Raw genomic sequence first — 18,241 nt, forward strand, 5'->3', positions numbered from 1 at the left:
AGTTAGCCAGAAGTAATGCAGAAGGAAAAAATGATATGATCCCAAGTGACATGAAATAAAGTTGCAGGCCTTATTGAGTCTCCGGGCTTGTGAGTTTCCCACTGTAATTTAAGAAGAGAAGAATCTTACTAACCTCCAGTTTGCTGTACAAGTGAAACTCTCACAGTTATGGAATTTGACATCCACCCTCTAACAAGCTTCCCGAGAAATATTTAAAGATTTACACATTGGAATGGCTACAAAAGATAAAACTGTAGGGGCAATTGAAGCAACAATGGAACAGCAGTAGCGGCATATGCACAGAGCTATTCACTGGAAAACAAACCAGGGAATTCTCTTCACATTAGGGTATTTTATTTTTCACACGTTAAGTAGAATCTGGGCTATTTATCTTTAATTATTTCTTTACTTAGGCACACTGCCCATGATTTGAGAAACCTACATATTACTTCTTAGGTATTTTCATTATTTTTCTGAGATATGGACTGAGTGTTTCAATTTTCCTGTTTCTGGCTGAGATATTTAATGCTGTAAAAGAAATATAAATCTAAACTGGTTTTAAGATCATTTTTATTTTATAGAATTATGCCTCTTTTTATTTCAAAGTACTCTGTGTTGTCCTTGTCCTTATTTACATATACTAGATATAGAAAAAAATTTAAGCGTGTGTGGGCATATCTGCATTGGGGGTGTGTGTGGAAATTTCTATGCCCATGCAATTCTAATTAACATGTAAAAATCTTAATCGCGATAATTAAGAGTAATAAAAGAACATGCCTATTCTAGAAGGAATTTGTAGTAATCAATAGCAAATTTCCATAATTAAATGTTAATTTATTTACCTTTTATGGATGTGCATTTTGCTTTAAAGTAATTAAAATGTACTAATTGTCAAAAATATTTATTTATGCAGTCTTAAATGCAAGCAATTGACTGCATTAATGAAGATCAGAGAAGCTATAGCAGCAAATCTTAAAATCCTCAGAAGCAACATGTCAAAGAATTATTACTTCAAAGAAACATTCTCAAATTTAGAAAGGTATATAGGTATGCAGCAAAGTTTTACAAAATACTTTTTTAAAATAAACTACTGATAACACATTATGAAAGGTATGAATAATTAGATTTAAGGCTATTATATTTTAGATTTTTTTTCTTACTAGTTTTTCTCTGTGATCACTGGTTATATTTAGTTCAGTTGCCCAGCTGAATTGTTGTAAGTTGTCTGTTAGAATTTCCATTTGTTCAGGATTTTCCATAGTTCAGGATTTTCAGATTGTTTTGTCAATTAACTGCATAATTCAAATGTAATTTTAACAACAAATTTAAATAAATAATTGTTAATCTGGCATTGTTCTATAAAATTGCAATTTCTTTTTCTCGCAAAGACTGAGCTTATGCTGTTTGTGTCTTCCGGGGGGGGGGAAAGATGTTTTGAAATTAGTTTGGAGCTGAGAAAGTAAAAATAGACTCTTATCAAAACCTTATTACTGCTGAACATCCACTTAGTAGTATATCCTTTTGGTGTATGCATTATAGTTAGTCTCCAGAGACACCCTGCTTTTTCAATTTTTCAGTAACTTGAGCCTAGTTTTCAAGAGTAAGAGGAGCAGTCCTTTTAAATGATACTCGGAAGTTCATTCTCATGCAATGTACTGTTTCTTGTGATGTGTTGCCATCTGCCAAATCTACCTTTACTGACTGTGACAGTCCTGAGTGTGAGGATGCAGTCATCGGAGCTTGTCATCTGCCTTGCCTCTCACACTACATGCCTTGCAAAATGACCTTTGCCTGCTCATCACATGTGCTGACATGCAGCAGCACCCTCAGTGTTCCCATTTTCCTTCTAAACAGTCCATTATTGAACACTGCTATGTTTAGCTTATATGCCAGAACTGGTTAATGGCATCCTCCAAACATGTAGGCTAGCTGGGAAGTTCAGCTGCTGCTGAGCATTATCATCCTAAGCAGAAAGTAACCTACAAGCCAAATTTGACTTTGAACAGGATGTTTGACAAGGGCTTTAGGTATGTGAGTGTGAGAGAAAAAAACAGAGTGAGCAAAAAATGATCTTCCTAAATATGCATGCCCATATACGATTGTAGCTGTTGATAGTGCTTCACATTCAGGGGCTTCATATTCTAGGGCTTCATACTGAAGTGACATCCTACACAGTGTCAGCAGGGAAGCACTTACAGTCTGTGACTAAGTCAAGGTTAAGCAGAAAGTAGGTAGTAGGTAAAAGACCCAGAACTCCAAGCACCTGAATGGGACTTACTCTTTTGTGTTGTGGATAAATTGGCATTAGTCAGATTGAGACATCAGGGTCATAAACTGTGTCTTGAGAAAGGGATTTCTGAAGGCCTCTTCACCCTCCCACAAGTCCACAGAAATTAATGAGTTTGGCAGCAGATCTGGACTACTTCCCAAGAGGCTAGAAAAAAGTCCAGAGTTGTGGCCATTTACAGGCCACGTTTCAACACCCTTCCTTTGAGAAAAGCAATGATCAAGGAGAAACTTCAGTAAAAATGCAGCCATGTTTCAGAGAAAAGAAGTGGTGTCTGGTTGTGGCAATTGTAACCCAACTTGAGAATTAGGATATAATAGACATTTATATCTAAGTTACTTGTCCGATGTTTCTTTGCAAAAGAGAATGGAGAAAAATAGGCAATTCCTCCATTTTTTTCAATGGAGGAAAATGGACAGAAGTAGGGTGCAGTTCATCTGCTTTATATGTCTACATAGGGATGAGGTGAAGTGAACCCTACAAGTTCCCATTTATCTCTTCTGACTATAATGAGGGACTGGCTCAGCTGTATCTACATTTGGTTACATGAATCCCACATTCGCGGACAGGTCGTAAGCTACTCAAGGGTAATATATTAATTTCTACTCAGAAATCAGAGGACAGAAGTGCTGACATTGTATTGTATGTTTACAGAGGAATGCTCCTATTTATCAAGCAGTTACACTAGCTTCTACTTATATCTAAGAACAAACCTAAGGGAATATGAGGATTCGGATGAACTGGATCTAAGTATTAGGAGAGGTAAAGGCAAAAGTAATTTACTTGCTGGATTCTCCATGCCAATGGAGACTCTCTTAGACATGTACACAACAACTAACAAAAATAAATACTGATCTTAAGTGCAGTACCACAGATAATGATAGTAAGGAGTTGTATTTTATAACAGTTTTCTATTTAAGTTAATTACAAACCCAGGGTTTTCTTTGTTACTGATGATTTTGGTCTAAAGTTAGCTCTGTTACTGATGGCTGACTGAAGGAAATATTCAGTGCTGATCTCTGTGAAGGCAGAAGCTTGCATCAGGGCAGAGAACAGAAGAGAAAATGCAGGATGGACAAATTTTTCTGGATAGTGTCTCAGGGGCACTGAGGAAAGGGAAAAGTAAAAAGCAAGTAACCTGAGAAATGCAAAGAAGATAACCCATGAACCTTTGAAGCATTAAGTTTTCATGAGTGACATTTTCTATTTATATAACAAAGCGTAAACCAAACATACCAATTAACAATCTGGATGGCTGAACATTAGTAGGTGCTATACACTTAATTCATCTTTTTATGCCAGACAGATAAACTTGCAATGAACTTGTGATTCTTCAGGGTCTGCAAAGCAGTGTGTTGTCTTCAATTTAAACAGCTGTGTTGTTAAAATTTCTTTTTACATACAACTGGAGGGTACCCATTTGCTTTACAATTAAGTGCACTGGATGTAAATGGATAAATTTTATGAATGAAAGAATCTATGACTATAAACAACACTTATGTACCTTTTAAAATGTGTTGAGAAGAATGGCGGAAGAATAGAAAAATAATTGAATTGTCTACTCTGAAAAGTGTTTTGAGATCATTTAGCAAACATTTGGTATACTTCTGCCGCTTCAGTTGCAGAGTGAGAAGCTTTAAGTCTGTATGCTTCCAGGAACTCGTTCTTAGAGACACAAAGCTTTAGCAGTTATACTTGCTACTGCTATACTGCTATACTGTTATACTACTAAGTATAGCTGTAAGTTATACGTATACATGCTTGTGTGTATGTGTGAATGTGAAGGTGTAGTTTTTCTGCTCATGAGCCAATGCTTGGTTTTAAAGAAATTTCACAAAGCATCAAAGTCTAAAAATTAATTGAGTTCTTTTAAAAGTTCTAACTTAAGTTCTAACTAAAAGTTAATTAAGTTCTTCTTGTCGGATAATACTACTAAGAGTGCCTGGACTAATAAGGAAGACTTCATCTTTTTAGACATGAGTGAGAGTCCTTTCTAATAGACCCTACCACAGAAAAAGCCTCAGTTTCAGTTTTTTATGCCTCATAGTCTCCAACATCCATCATCTTCAAAGCACAGATCAGAAACTAGGTTTTACTTTTTTCTGGAGCTCTCAGAATTATTTATTTCATCTTGAGAGACAGAATTTGAAGTTTACAAATCCAGACATTTGCTGTTCCTAAATGGGAAACCAGACAATGCATTACAGTCCTTGTTTATTTATTCTTTGAAGGGTATACTAACCATTTTCCTGAAAAATTTCTACAGGCATTATATCGCACTTTGTAGGCTGTTGTATGGACATATTAGATAGCGGAAGAGGTCCGCAGAGTAGAAGATCTGAGTAAATATTTGTTAGAAGAAGTAGGGATATTGCTTGAGAAGTTGCATCCTACCTCCAAACTAAAGCCTGATCTCTCTTTGGTGCCAGTGGAAAGTTTCCTGAAGAAGCATTCTTTGGAAAGAAACACGATTGCACTTTTGACTAGCAACTTATGACTGAAAGAGAAGTAGCAGTGCCAGAACCGTACTAAATATGGTTGAAAATTAGCTATCATTCCACAGATGTTTCTTTCTCTTGATCTACATGTAGTAATCCTTGTTCAGTGCCCTGATTTTTCTTGTTTGCTTGTTCCATACCATGGAACAGGTGCAACTTTTAAGGCTTCATGTCTCACCTTCCCTGGTAGAATTTGGCACATGGGAGAGGAGGAGAAGTAAACTATGGACATTGCCCATACATTAGGGCTGATCAGGCTCTTTGCTTCCTGAAAACTAGCCTGAGCAACGTGGTGCACGGCAGCACAAAGGCTATGCTCTCTCTTCCTAGAGTTGAAGCTTGTATTAGTAGATAGGGAGCAGTTGTGGCTGGCTTGTTTCACTGGGAGCTGTTTTTTTCTCCCTTTGGTCTTGCCGTCAGGCTCTCTGTCTCTGGCTTGCTGTTAACCACTAAGTTGGCTGGTACAGAGCTGCTTGGGAAACGCAGTCTTTTCCTATCGTGGCCAGACAACTGACAGAAATGGACAATGCAGGAAAGCTGCATGCTGACTGAAGTATTTCTGGGAGGAGTTAGGCCAGGAAATGCGGAGAAAACCTGTCAAAAAGCTGCCAGGGGACATTTTTGAAATCTTTTCCTAAGGCTGTTGTCCTGGGTATTTTTTTATCTAGGAGAGAGATACATGTCAGAGATGACGTGCCAGGTTTCTGGATATTATGGAGAAGTTGTAGGTTTTGATAGCAAAGGATAGAGGAGGAATCTGAAATACGTGAGTTTTTCTGAACATTACCAGCATGAAATTTGCAAAATAAATTCAAGTTTTTTTGTAAGATTCTACATAATGGCTTTGTTTTATGTTTTCTGAGCTAATTAAGCAGGGGGAGCATAATGAGACTATTTTTCTTCAGCCTATAAAATACTTTAAAGTGCAGTAGTGACAACATGCTATCAGCAGGCTTTGTTTCCAGAAGTGGACAGTCAGGGTGGATGACAATGTGATCATCTCAGTTTAATGTGAATCAAAACATAATACCGTCTATATAGAAGAACTTGTCAGTAAGAATGCAGTCTGCACTGCTGCTGATTTTTAATGTGATTGCCATGAGAAGGACCTTTTTCAGATAAAGACCTGTACTGCACCAAATCATTAATTTTTCAGACAAACAGAGGGGATTATTGTTTCTGGGAATATTCCTAGCATGGCTGCTCATTTACCTAAACCCTTTCTAGAAACAGGGTTTTTGGCTTACCCTTTTCCTTTCCATAGTACTGCAATTGAGCTGTAAGCTGGCTATACTCTTCTTTATAGCCTATGCTTCTATTCCTGTTTAGCTGAAAATTTGTCAAAATGTTAAGAAAAAGTATTAAGATGAGTGTAAAAATAATGGTTGAGTTGAGAAATTCTTTTATTATATTAACATTTCATCTCTGCCCAGGCCATGCAATTAAAAAGTCAGCAGAGGAAGAAGGGGGGTCAGGGAATGAGCAAACAATAAAATCCAGGCAATTCAGATATTTTTATTTGGTATTTGCAAAACAGGGATGAATCAACATCAGTATTAAGTATTCAGTTATATGTTTAAATCCTTGATCTATGCCTTGGTCTCTGTCTGAAAGACCACTACAGTTCTGGATCTCTGCTGTGAAAGAAAAGTTTACAGCCCAGAAAACATGGGGAAATTAAGGTCTTAGTATTTTTTCCAGTTTTGAGTCAGTTTAGGGTGGATCCAGATGTCCAGGAATACCGTGTCTGTCTGCTCTTATGTCTGGCCCATGCCCAGTGTCATGGGCATGGAACGGTGCTGATGTTCTGGCTCTGTATAAATGAGTGCTCCTGCTGCCCTCGGGTAACCTTCCCATGGTAGCCTGGGATGGCATGGGTGTTGTTTTCCATTGCACTGCAGAGTGGCTGGGAAATAACACCTAAGCTTCCTGGCAGTTGTCTCCAGTGTGATTCCTTTTAATTTCTTTGGACTTGGTGCAGGGGTAAGGAACGTCCTACTAAATCTAACCTTAATCCTTTTGCGGTCTCCTCTAAAACTTTTGGCCACTGCTTGCAACTAACAGCTGGGATTCCTGCAAGTTGCAGCCCAGACCCCAACAACAGTTTTCTTGTTATCTTTTTCTGAATGCTACCTTATATTTCAGCACACTCCTGGCCCCATTTCTGGAATTGCTTGCCTTTTCTGACAGCTTATTTGAGCAGCTTTAGGATGATGTTCCAATTAGAGAATTAGCAGCATCCTCTGCTCATGATGAGCAGTTGTCACCTGTTGCCACATAGATGACAGCAGTCTTGAGAGCTTAGAGGGGTTTGCTCATGGGAACAAACGGATAGATACCTTTAAAAAATCCATTAAAAAGTTTTATTTTTGTTTAAATTAAATCCGTATCAAATGTGCTCCAACCTTCTGTGATGGCTTGCAGTGGAAATTCAGATTTCTAGGATGCATTCTCCTGGGGAAGCAAATTTTAAGATTACCTTAAAATGTCCTATGTTCGTATCATTTCACCTTGCTGAATGTTGTAATACCTATCCTTGAATTTAACTCCTTTAATTGTAATCTGGATGCAAATGCTCCGATCACGTCTATTTCCTGGTGGCTGTCCAGGTTTTTGGAGTGTTATATGTACCTTTGGTAAATCTGCTATCATCTCTTCTGGCAGTCACTCTGTGGCCTCATTCAAGGTCCTCGCTGATGTCTCAATACTGGTGGTCATTCCACAGTTGCCGTCTGCTGCTTGTATCCATTCTCAATTCGGCTTTGTCCAGGCAAGTAGAGCACTGTTCTTAATGCCGGCTGAGCGTGTAGCACAAGCCATTCCACCCTCTGCTCGGTAGCTCACAGCTTCGTTAGGGTTTTGCTGGCAGTGTATTACTCTCCAGTCACTCATCATCTTGCGGCTTACGAACGTGTGTTTGCGCTGCTCCTTTTTGTCATGTGAGGATGGGTGGGCTTTTAACTAGTCTCCACCAATTCTTGTGTCTGTAACGGAAAAGGCCTCATGCAGAAGCAGACTGGTTGTATGAACTCTTATCTATGCTGTCAGAAAATGGATTATGGAGTATAAACTTGAAGGGCATTTCAAGAGCACTGTTGCAGGAAATAATCTCAGGGCGAAGGTCTGTGTAGCCCGCTATCAGTTCCTAAAAGTGACACGCAGCAAGCTTTGTTTCTTGTGTATCTTTTGATTTACTAGTGTGTTTTTTTATTGTTAAAATAACGATTTTATGTTGTTAAAACAATCAATAGGATCTCAATAACTTACATGCTTGTTTGTTTAACTGATGATAAATAATAGTAAAAGAATAAAGGCTTTCTGAGTTATCTCATCCTGCCTTACACGTTGCTAGAGGGCACTGCACAGTGGGCTGGCAGATAACTTGCTGTCAGAGAGTCACAGCATCCTAGGCAATGGCAATAGCACAGCCTGTGTTGGGGACTAAGGGTCCCTCAGGCTTTTGCTTTGCATGCAAAACATTCTTGTAAAGGAAATTAAATGAAGTGCTCTTCAGATCTTTCAAGTCTTGATGAGTGGAATTACTTAAGTCTAAATTTTAATAAAGCATTTTAAATAAAGTTTTAATCAGTTGATGTTTACACCCTTTGTCTTAATAGCACTCAGATGAAAAGATCAATGATTATTTTATTCTGCAAAAACTATAAAACTTTAATGGGTTGCATAATAAGTATAACTCATAAAATCTACAGTTTAAATATGGATGGTTATTAACCTGTTTCTAAGAAACTTCAATTAAAGTGTAAAGGAATCACTTAAAGAAGTCATTTGATTAGTGTACTCTGAGGAAGAAAAAGAATGATAAAATTCTCAGATCATTATTATTTCAGTTGGCGAGACAGACACTCAGATTCAAAGTAAGGCATGAATCTTTCCTAACCTTAGGCATGTTTGTGTTGCTAACCTAGATGAATAACTATTTACCACATTTGTTCACAACCTGCAGTTTGTTCTGCTTAGGAGAAACTATCAAAGATGAATGTTGAAAAAAGCATGAGTTTGCACAACAGGTAATTTTACACACAAAACCCCCACATTCCTAAGCACAATTACATCTTTAATTGCATATTCCTACCATGCAATAACGTTGCTTCTGGTATTCAAGATTTTGTCCTAAAACACACCCACTCATATCCTTTATGGTAAATAGAGGATTTGAGACTCTTTCTTTCTTCTCGCTGTTTTCGGTCACAGTAGTTTTGGCTGGTAAATGGCACATGCTGAAGAATTCGTTTATCAGGAGCCAGGTGTACTCTCTGATGGAATATTTCTGTAATGTCCATAGTCTGTCTAATTTATTTTATCCTAACATATTTTTGATAAGGAAAGAAAATCCCCAAAGGTTGTATATTGAACTTGAACAGTAGAATTGGGATTTAGAACTCCAGATTCTCATGCAGCTACTGTTTTTCCTGGCATCTGTCCTTTGGCTGCACTGAATACTTAAAGCAATACTGTGTAAATTCCTAGTTAGATTAAATTTATAATCAAAATAATTCAAAAATAATAGTACAAATGGCCATATCTCTCAGGAACTCAATGTTTCTCTTTTAAGTACGTTTTTTACATAACACATTAATATCAAATTCTTAGTATTTGAAAGACTACAAATCAATGGAGTTGTCGTCCAAACAATATATTTTGTCTTGCATTATATGTTTTGTGATGTCAAGAATTAAAAGTTTTAGATGATATAATACATTTCCATATTATTTTCTATCATAAAGGATTAAAACTTTAAATAAATTCTCTTGTTTCCTTACATAACAAAAACTATCATGTTTAGAGCTGATTTGTAAAAGGTATATAAAGTATATAGGAAAGGTATGTAGGAAAGATAAATTTTGGTTACAGCTGGAGGTGGTGCAAAGCCTGCTGAAAAGCTGACTAGTGAAAGTTTCTTTCTATAGTTTACTGCTGTGAAATTCCCAGGATGGCAGAGATGGTGATCCTGAAAAACTGGAGGCTTCTGTGGCTGAATGAAGTAACCCTGTGAAGTGTGTATTTGAAGAAGACTTTAGGAGACTGAGATTATGTTAAGTTATTGCTGGGACATTTGTCAAGAAGTCAGAAACGGTGTAAAGCTGCAACCTTAACTTCTTTTATTCTGGCACAGTTATTGATGGGCTTATCTATAGTCCACCATGTCCGTGTTATATTAAAAATACAGGTAACTCTGTCCACCATACAAAGACGTAACGGGTTCCTGAAAAAAGTGTAGCCCAATTATCAGAGCCCTATATTTCAGTATCGGTATAGCCTGATTATTTTCTGTATTTGAGCCAAACAGCCTTCCGCCATCAGCAATGTCGAATAGTTGATGTTGTGTACCTATAAACCTTTAGTTTATAGGTATGGCAGCTACCTGAGAGTGATGCAATGAGCTTATAACAACAGAACAGAAAACAGGACCAGGCCAAAGCATAATCTGTCCTTGTATCCTCCCTCTGACAACTTAGGAAGAGCAGGAGAGTAGAGGACGCATTGTGATGTTTTCCAGACTGTGCCTGCAGTGAGTTATTTTTTAGGAAGTTCTTGAGCCAAATGTGTTGTCTTGGCATGTGATAGTCCTCCATGAGATAAGACTGAACTGGATTGAACCAGCAGGAGAAAGTTTATTAACTGTAACTATTAATGAGGTAACCTGAGTTTCCTCATTCCCATCTCTAGACGGTGCCTGATATACACAGGCAGGGAGATATGTAGGAAAATTTCCTTGAGCAACCTGAGAAGCAGTGAAAGATGGGAGTATATGAAATGTGATTTACTATTGGCAGTAGAAGTCTAAGTATGATGGCTAAGGTGATATGCTTCTGACAGCTGGAAATGGATGAAGAAATATCCATCACTCATATTTTGTATTTGAAATGTACTGATTTGCTAATAGATCCAATGCATTACATTATTGGTGTTGCTAGGATTCAGATGACATAAAATAAATCAAAGGGGTGCTGCCAGTGTTAATTATAGCAGTGCTCTCCCAGGCTGCTGTATTAGCCCCAGGAAGCAGCACAAGTTATTGTTGTGTTCAGAAGTAATATGAGAGAGTGGTGCCTGGAAGAGGAGCAGCAATGCTGAGACTGCCAGCTAAGAGTTTGGAAAATAGAAGATATAAGGTTTTGGGCCTGGGAGAGAGGTTGGAGGAAGAGGGGAAGGTTACCAAGAAGAGACACAGAAATATCTGAAGTGCTCAGAATAGGTATTTGAAAAATGCACTTGCATTGCAAAACAAACAAACAAAAAAACCCAAACCCCCAAAACAAACAAAAATATAATGGTATAAACATTGTAAATTAAGTTAAAGTATCCAGTTAAACAGTCCATAGTCCTTGTTCCAGTCAGGAACACTTCCTTTCTTTTTTAGTTACATATTTTTATCAGGAAATTAAGATCTGATACATTTTGAAGCAAGGTTATTCCCTCAAAGTCTGTCTTATTTATTCTCGCTTTACTGGAGCTATATCTGATTGAAACTTAATTCTGTTCTTCATTCTAAATTTGAAAGGAAAGAGAGGGAAATTACTTCAGTACTTACTGAAAATATGCCTCAAACTGAACTAAAACAAGCATGAAATTAAAAAGTGTGCATGCTTTTAAAATTAGAGAGAATACTTTTCTATGAGCAATCCTCAGATCCTATAAAATGTCATAGCTCCACAGCTGTTCAGTATCTGCTCCTCAATAAGGATTCCCTTATGAAGGGAGATTGTTCTTAAATTTTTGTGCACAAAGACGAGAGCATATATTTTTTGCTTTAAGTGCCTTGGTTTTTTTCTATTAAGGAAAGCAATAAATAAAAGTAAAGTCTTGCTCTGCAAATACATGTGTGTGTGTATGTATGACCTCTGTAGTGTAGTAAAAAAAACCCTCCTGTCTTTTAAAACAGATGGGTTTCTAGAATGCAGAAAGTGTCTGTTTCAAAGAACATCAAGTTGCAAATGGATCTGAGGATTAGCATTTTTTTTTTTCCTAGGACAACAGCACTCAATTCATTGGGAAATGTATTTCATTTGGAATTATTTCCTTTAGGTCTTTCTTCACAAACCATTGCAACTTTTTGAAAAGTCCTTCAGTTTCTTTTTAGAAGCCTCACTGATATGGCAAGAGATTTGCCACATAAATTGATGCTGACCCTGGGGGTAAATAGTTCTTGCTGTGAGATGCTAAATTTAGAGGTGTTCCTTGAGCGGCTCAGGTGAAAATACAGACGAGCAAGATTCTGTGGTTAATGGCATTTTTACTAATACAAGGGAAGTATTAGCTTCAAATATAAAAAAAAGTAAGAGGAAAAAGTGTTAATTTTGGTCAAATTAAAACTTTCTCATCTTCTAGTTTCATGTGAAAATGGTAGAGCCCAGCCAACTCAGAACTCAAAAGTGCAGAACACACAATATATAAAATGTGTTTCAACTCTCATCTCTATGTATTCAGTCCAGCAATTTGATTAGTATCTCTGTTTCATACTGATTGGACCCACAGTCACAGAAAAGTACTGTAATATTTTATCTGCATTTCTTAAAGCAGCATTTCTATGGACCAGAACACACCAGGAAAAAGGCTGTGAAGAACAACCTCAAGTTCAGTCATTAAACATCTTAAAATTTTGTTAAGCTTTTCAGTAAGTCGCAAGATTAATCAGTAATGCAAAAAGCCACTTGATATTGCAATAATGTATTATTTAGTGCATAACTTCTCTTATTTAAGAGGAGGATTAACAATCATCTGGTCTGGTCTTTAGCTATCATTAACAATGTTTAAGTCTTCAGCCTACTCAGGGATTTAAGATGATTATATAATCAGCAGATATTTTAGATTGCTACAGATGATGATAAGCATGCATTATTCCAGACTTCTGAGCTATAAGCTAAGAAATGATTGTTTTGCTAGGCTTTTATCCTACAATAGTATCAAAAATCATCAGATACAGTTAAGTTGCTCCTAGCTGTTCAGGGTGTAGAATGAGAGAGAGAGAGACACCCCAGGTTTTTAACAAAATTGAGTTGAGGAAGCACATTCTTGTTAACAGAGACAATTCTTAAAGGACTTGGAAATTTTGTTGGATAATTGTTAGCAATCTTATAAATGCACTACTTAGGGACTTACTGAGTTCAAGGAAGTTCTGTATGGCAACAGGAGCTTGGGGGACTCGTTGCAAGCTTGGAAATTTAACTGGAATGCTGTTTATAGCCAACCCAGATATCTAGATGATAAGCTAGCCATGCATTTAATATGTATGTGACTTTGAAATCTTCAGTGTTTTCTTTTTTACCCTTATCTTGTCTGCATCAGAAGTAGCCTTTTTGATGTATTTCTTCCTCAAGCCAATAATGCTGAAGCATGTAGAATAAAAGAAAATCTGTTCAAGTTAGTCTAATGTTTTTGAACCTCAAAGGTTCAGGTTGAAATTATATATTCAACCTGAATATATAATATAATATGTATAGTATATTATATAAAATATAACATATATAATTATATATATATTATATATAATTAAATACTTAAATTTTAAATACTTAAAACCCATCCTTAGACCTTGTTTTACTTCATCTCATTTATCTATCATTAATTGTACACAAGAGATCTCAGTTCTGAGTAACTTTAATTTGGCCTTACTGTCCATCTATTTTGGCACACAGTATAATCACTACAAGCCTTTCTTGCATTTTTGTTCATTCAAACAATTACTAGCTGGAGCTTCCTTTTAAATACCAGTGAAGAATTTTATAAAATAAGTACTGCTAAATTACTGATAGATTACCTTCTATTCTAGAGGTCAAGCGGTAACGTGTTTAGATCACAGCTGTGATCCAGTAACTTCTTTAATTATAATTCCAAACCAGTTGCTGTGGCTGTTGGTCATTTATTTAATCTTCAATTGAGTCTGTTATATGGAGCAAGTCCATCATGCTTGTGGACCTTTTGCCATAAACAAGCTAAGGAGGTTGGGCAAAGCCAGTAACTTCAGCAAAATGACTCTTTACTAGTTCTGCAAATTGTTCATCCCCATTATTTAGTGGCAATTCTTAGGGCCTAGTCAAGCTTCTTCTGCCTTTGGGAAAAAAGATTCTCCCTTTTAGTGCTCCGGTTTACTTACCTTTCTTGTATAAGGGAATGATACTGCATTCATGACCTGTAGGCTGTATTTTCATGCTCTGGTTGGTGTTTTGAAAACAGACTGATGTTCGCAGAAAGCTTGGAAAATGTAAAGTGTCTTGAGAGTTCTACAAGTTACAAAGGATTACAGACATCTGCCCTGTGAAAGTATTTTATTCTTCTATAATAGTTGTACTTGAGTTACAACCCCTTGTCTCCACCCCCACCCCCACCCCCAAACTCTACAGAATATTTATCAGCGTTGGGTTATCAGGGTCTATCAATGATGACTGCTAGATAACATAATTTCTGGTTTCATAGGCTGTTCATCATGCTTAAGGCCATTCATTTTTTCCTTTGATCTATCTAGATAAAAATACAGGATTAGAGTTGAGTCCTAATGTCATTGCTTAAGCTTAATCTGTACAGGGGACTACCTCATTGGACCATCTCTAGATAAGCACTTGAAAATGCTGGATAAATGTAAAATTTTTTAGATTGCTGCAAAAGTTTATCTGGAATGATTTACTGCAACAATCTCTGGCTCTTCTCGTAAAGTTGATTAGTTTTCCCCCTTTCCTATACCTCTTTCCTCTATTACACTGTTTTCTCAGAAGCACATGGCTCTAACTACTGAGCTTTTCTTAGCTTAGTTACTATTCATATCTGATTTTTGTTGCCATCACTTTCTGCTGGCTCTTCGTTACTTAAATGGTTAATTAAAGGAACTATTTTGAATATATTCAAATATGGCTGTCTAATCCATCTTTAGGGAGTGATTTAAACATCAAAGAATGCACATAAGTATATTTGGTCTATGAAGATAAATGGCCTAATCCAATTGTGCCTTTTGGATTAGGACTCAAGTTCACATGCATGTAATTTAAAAAGGAAGGTCATGGTTTAAAGCTACATTTCTGTATAACCTAAACTTAATGGTAGAAAGAACTGGCAATTACAGTGCTGTAGTCTCTCCTGGCTTCTGGTTGAAAAAAAATAGGGAAAGAGATTTGCTATAGAGAGGGGAAAAATAAATGTTGAAACTAATTATCATCATTTTCATTAAGTTAGAAACTTATGGTCATTAAGTGGATTTATTCACTATACTGATAATGCCAGTGAAAAAATCAATGCTGAAAATTAGGATATTTAACTATCTTGGTATGCCCTTAGATACCTAATTTCAGGCCATTCCAATATAAAAAGTCTGTCATTGGGTTCTCTTGCCTCTGCCATTCCAATTCAAATATGTGTCAAAGTAAACCCCTAGTGTAGGAGGATATAGCCAAATAATATTATGACCTTTCTTGTAGAAATTTAAATTAATGTGGATGAGATGCATCTGATCTAAATAGATGTCTGAAAGCAAAGTGTCCAATCTGAACTAACTATTTGGCTCCTTCTCGATTCAATGCAGAAGGATGGGTAGGTCCAGAAAGCAACTTATCGCATCTTAGACACCTGAGATGGCATTAATCATCGTCTGGAGGTACTTATCTCCAGTAACTATAGTAGAAACCTGGATGATTAGCTAAGGTGTCTATGCTTTAGATTACTTTAAATCCTATACTTCCTATCCTGTCTTAAAGTTCTGTCTTAGGTATCCAACTGACACAGGAAATTCCATGTAGATATTAGGAACAATCTTTTCACAGTGAGCATAGTCAAACACCAGAACGGTTTGCCTAGAGAGGTGGTGGAATGTCCATCCCTGGAGATGCGCAGAACTTCACTTGAGAAAGCCCTGAGTACAAAGGCCTGGCCGAGGCTGTAAGTTGTTGCTGCACATAGATGTGCGAAGTTGGAGCAGATGACATCCAGAGGTACCTTTCCAACCCAAATTATTCTGTGAATTCTAAAGGCTTACAGTAAAGCAGAGAGACTAAGACTATTGTGTTTAGAGGAGATAAGAAATGATGACAAGGGTTTGGTGAAGAAACAAAGCAGGAGGGATTCTCTCCAGCCTGAAATGCTACTGAATATTGCAGCTCAAGTGAAGCAAGCTTGGTAGGGAAAAACGTTATACCAGCAGGCTAGCTTTCAAGTGCATGGGTTTTTTTTGTTTTGTTTTGTTTGCTTTTTCTTACTTCATGCCTTGCTAGAACACAGGAATCAGCCAGAAAGGGTAAAGGACAAAATTAGAAGTGGAGAAGGTATAAGAAAAATATTGTATGATGTTATAAGACAAATCTATGGTTAAGAAATGATTCGCTATGCCTATGATCCTTGCATTCCTACTATTTTGCTCCAGAGAGCTTAGATAAGGTCTCCAGTGCTCATAGTTTCAATGGAATTCTGGCTAACTGTGTATGAATGAATGTGGGAGGAATATGAGTAGGGGGTAAAGAAAGGCATCAAACGTAGGAGTTAAACTGTGACTTACCATAATGCCCCCTGTCCAAAGGATGGCTATCAGATAAAGTTGTGACTCTTAGGCTGAGATCTAGAAACAGGGACTAGATTCTGTCCAGAGCATTGACTTAGACGTATGTGGAGCTTAGTTATTAAGCCTATTCAAAACCTGTCGGTGTCTGTATGATGCTATAACAAAAGAGGCACTGAAGCACAGATGGAAATTGTTGTTTTTAATTAAACTGTGACATCATTCTCTACTGGATATTTACAAATTGTCTTTTCATCAAGAGGAGGCAACTTTTTAGTACATTGAAGTTTTATGTTAGCTTCCAATTAAGGAATAGTCATTTCCAAGTGTTTGGTGCCTTGAAAGCAAAAGACATTAATACTGCTTATATTCAGTATTTCAAACTTCACACAGTTGCTTGAGCAGAACATATGCTGGTTGAGTGCTTCAATTAGACAGTGCGATGTTCAGTTTGAAAAAATCACACTGTGAGGGAGAAGCTCACAATTAGAGCTTAGAGTTTGGTCTGCATTCTGCTTGCCAGAACATCTGCTGCAAAACTCTGTGTTCTTTTGACATTGCATGAAATGAAATCCCTTTGATTAACTTTTGCCTGCAGTTTGATGGCATTGCTATTGAAATTCAGGAGGTTTGGCTTGTATGTATGTACATGTGCGTGCACTGTTGTTATTTTTCTCAGGAGGAAAATCAGGATGTGACCTTGTGATTGGTCACAAACTGTTCCAATCTGACAGCATTACCTACTCATTGTAAAGCGCTAACACAACCAGTCCTTCCAGTACCCAGCATTGAGTTGATCAAAGACTAATGTGCAAGGGCAGATGCCACTGCAATGGGCACTGCCTAGACTCTCCTTTTCCAGATGTCCACACACAAACAAGGTTTACAATTTATCATGGCGTGAGTTTCACATGGCCATAAATTCAAGGAATAAGCTGTGTTTAGTCCTTTTATAGGCTTGCAGTTGAGATATTTACTTCTCATTTGATTCCTCTCTTAAGTACAGTGACAGTTAGAAGCATGACAAGGACTACAGGACAGTCACATTCTCATAATATTAGCTGCTGCAAAGAGACGGAGGTAAACTGGGCCAACTTACTTTTCCGTGCTGTCTGCAAGACTAGCTTGTTGAAAACAAGAGTAAGTCCTAGTTTCTGAACAATTCAGTCTTCAGTGATTTTATTCCTCAACATCCCGTGTGCCTGTGTATACTCATTTTCTTTTTAGAGGGTTGACTGAGATGCAACAATGCTGGTATTTACTTGAGGTCCTACAAGTGAATAAGCGAAAGATTGACTTTAATTCTAAATTCTGTAGTATCGCCCTACTACAGACACAGTCTCGGCAGTGCAATGAGGTAGCTGCCATTCCCTTTCCCGCACAGGACTGTGATATGGAACAGAACTCTGAAAAGAGGCCATTGTCAGACCCTCAAATTTAGTACCTATTACCTTAGCTGAATTGAGCTGGCTATCTCCATTGCTCAGGGACACCAAATTTTCTTGTGTAGCTCAGATATGGCTTAATGGTTTAGATACATAAACTATGTCTTTCTGAGTCATTTCCAAATACTAATGTTGGAGGTAACATTAGATTTCTGCTTGATGTATTTTAGTTTTAAAAGATTAGCAGAATTTTCTTACAAATAGTTTATTTGTGAGTACTTTCGTAGGGAGGGTATGGAAGGAAGGTATGATAGGGTGTTTCACTGAAATTATTTACATGAATCTGTGGTCATTGTAACATTGCAGGATTTACATATGTGCCAATTATAGCTTCTTAGTATTGCGATTGCCTCAAGTAGAGGACACGTCTTTTCTAAAATAAGGCTTTGTTAAATGCTTTTAATAGTTAGGTTGAGCAAGAATAGATATATTTAAAGGAAAAAATAATACTATTTATCAATCCATTTTTTTCTCCTAAAGACAGCTATTAAATTCTATAAGAACATGTTCACCT

General features: G+C 37.1%; 1 protein-coding gene across 3 annotated transcripts in view; it reads left to right on the plus strand.

The window, feature by feature from the left end:
* The window catches only part of ZNF385D (zinc finger protein 385D), a 430,528-nt gene that overhangs the window by 299,990 nt on the left and 112,297 nt on the right, over positions 1-18,241 (plus strand). The window lies entirely within an intron of this gene.

The sequence above is a fragment of the Dromaius novaehollandiae genome, chromosome 2 (genome assembly GCF_036370855.1).
Source record: "Dromaius novaehollandiae isolate bDroNov1 chromosome 2, bDroNov1.hap1, whole genome shotgun sequence".
Classification (NCBI taxonomy): Eukaryota; Metazoa; Chordata; class Aves; order Casuariiformes; family Dromaiidae; genus Dromaius; species Dromaius novaehollandiae.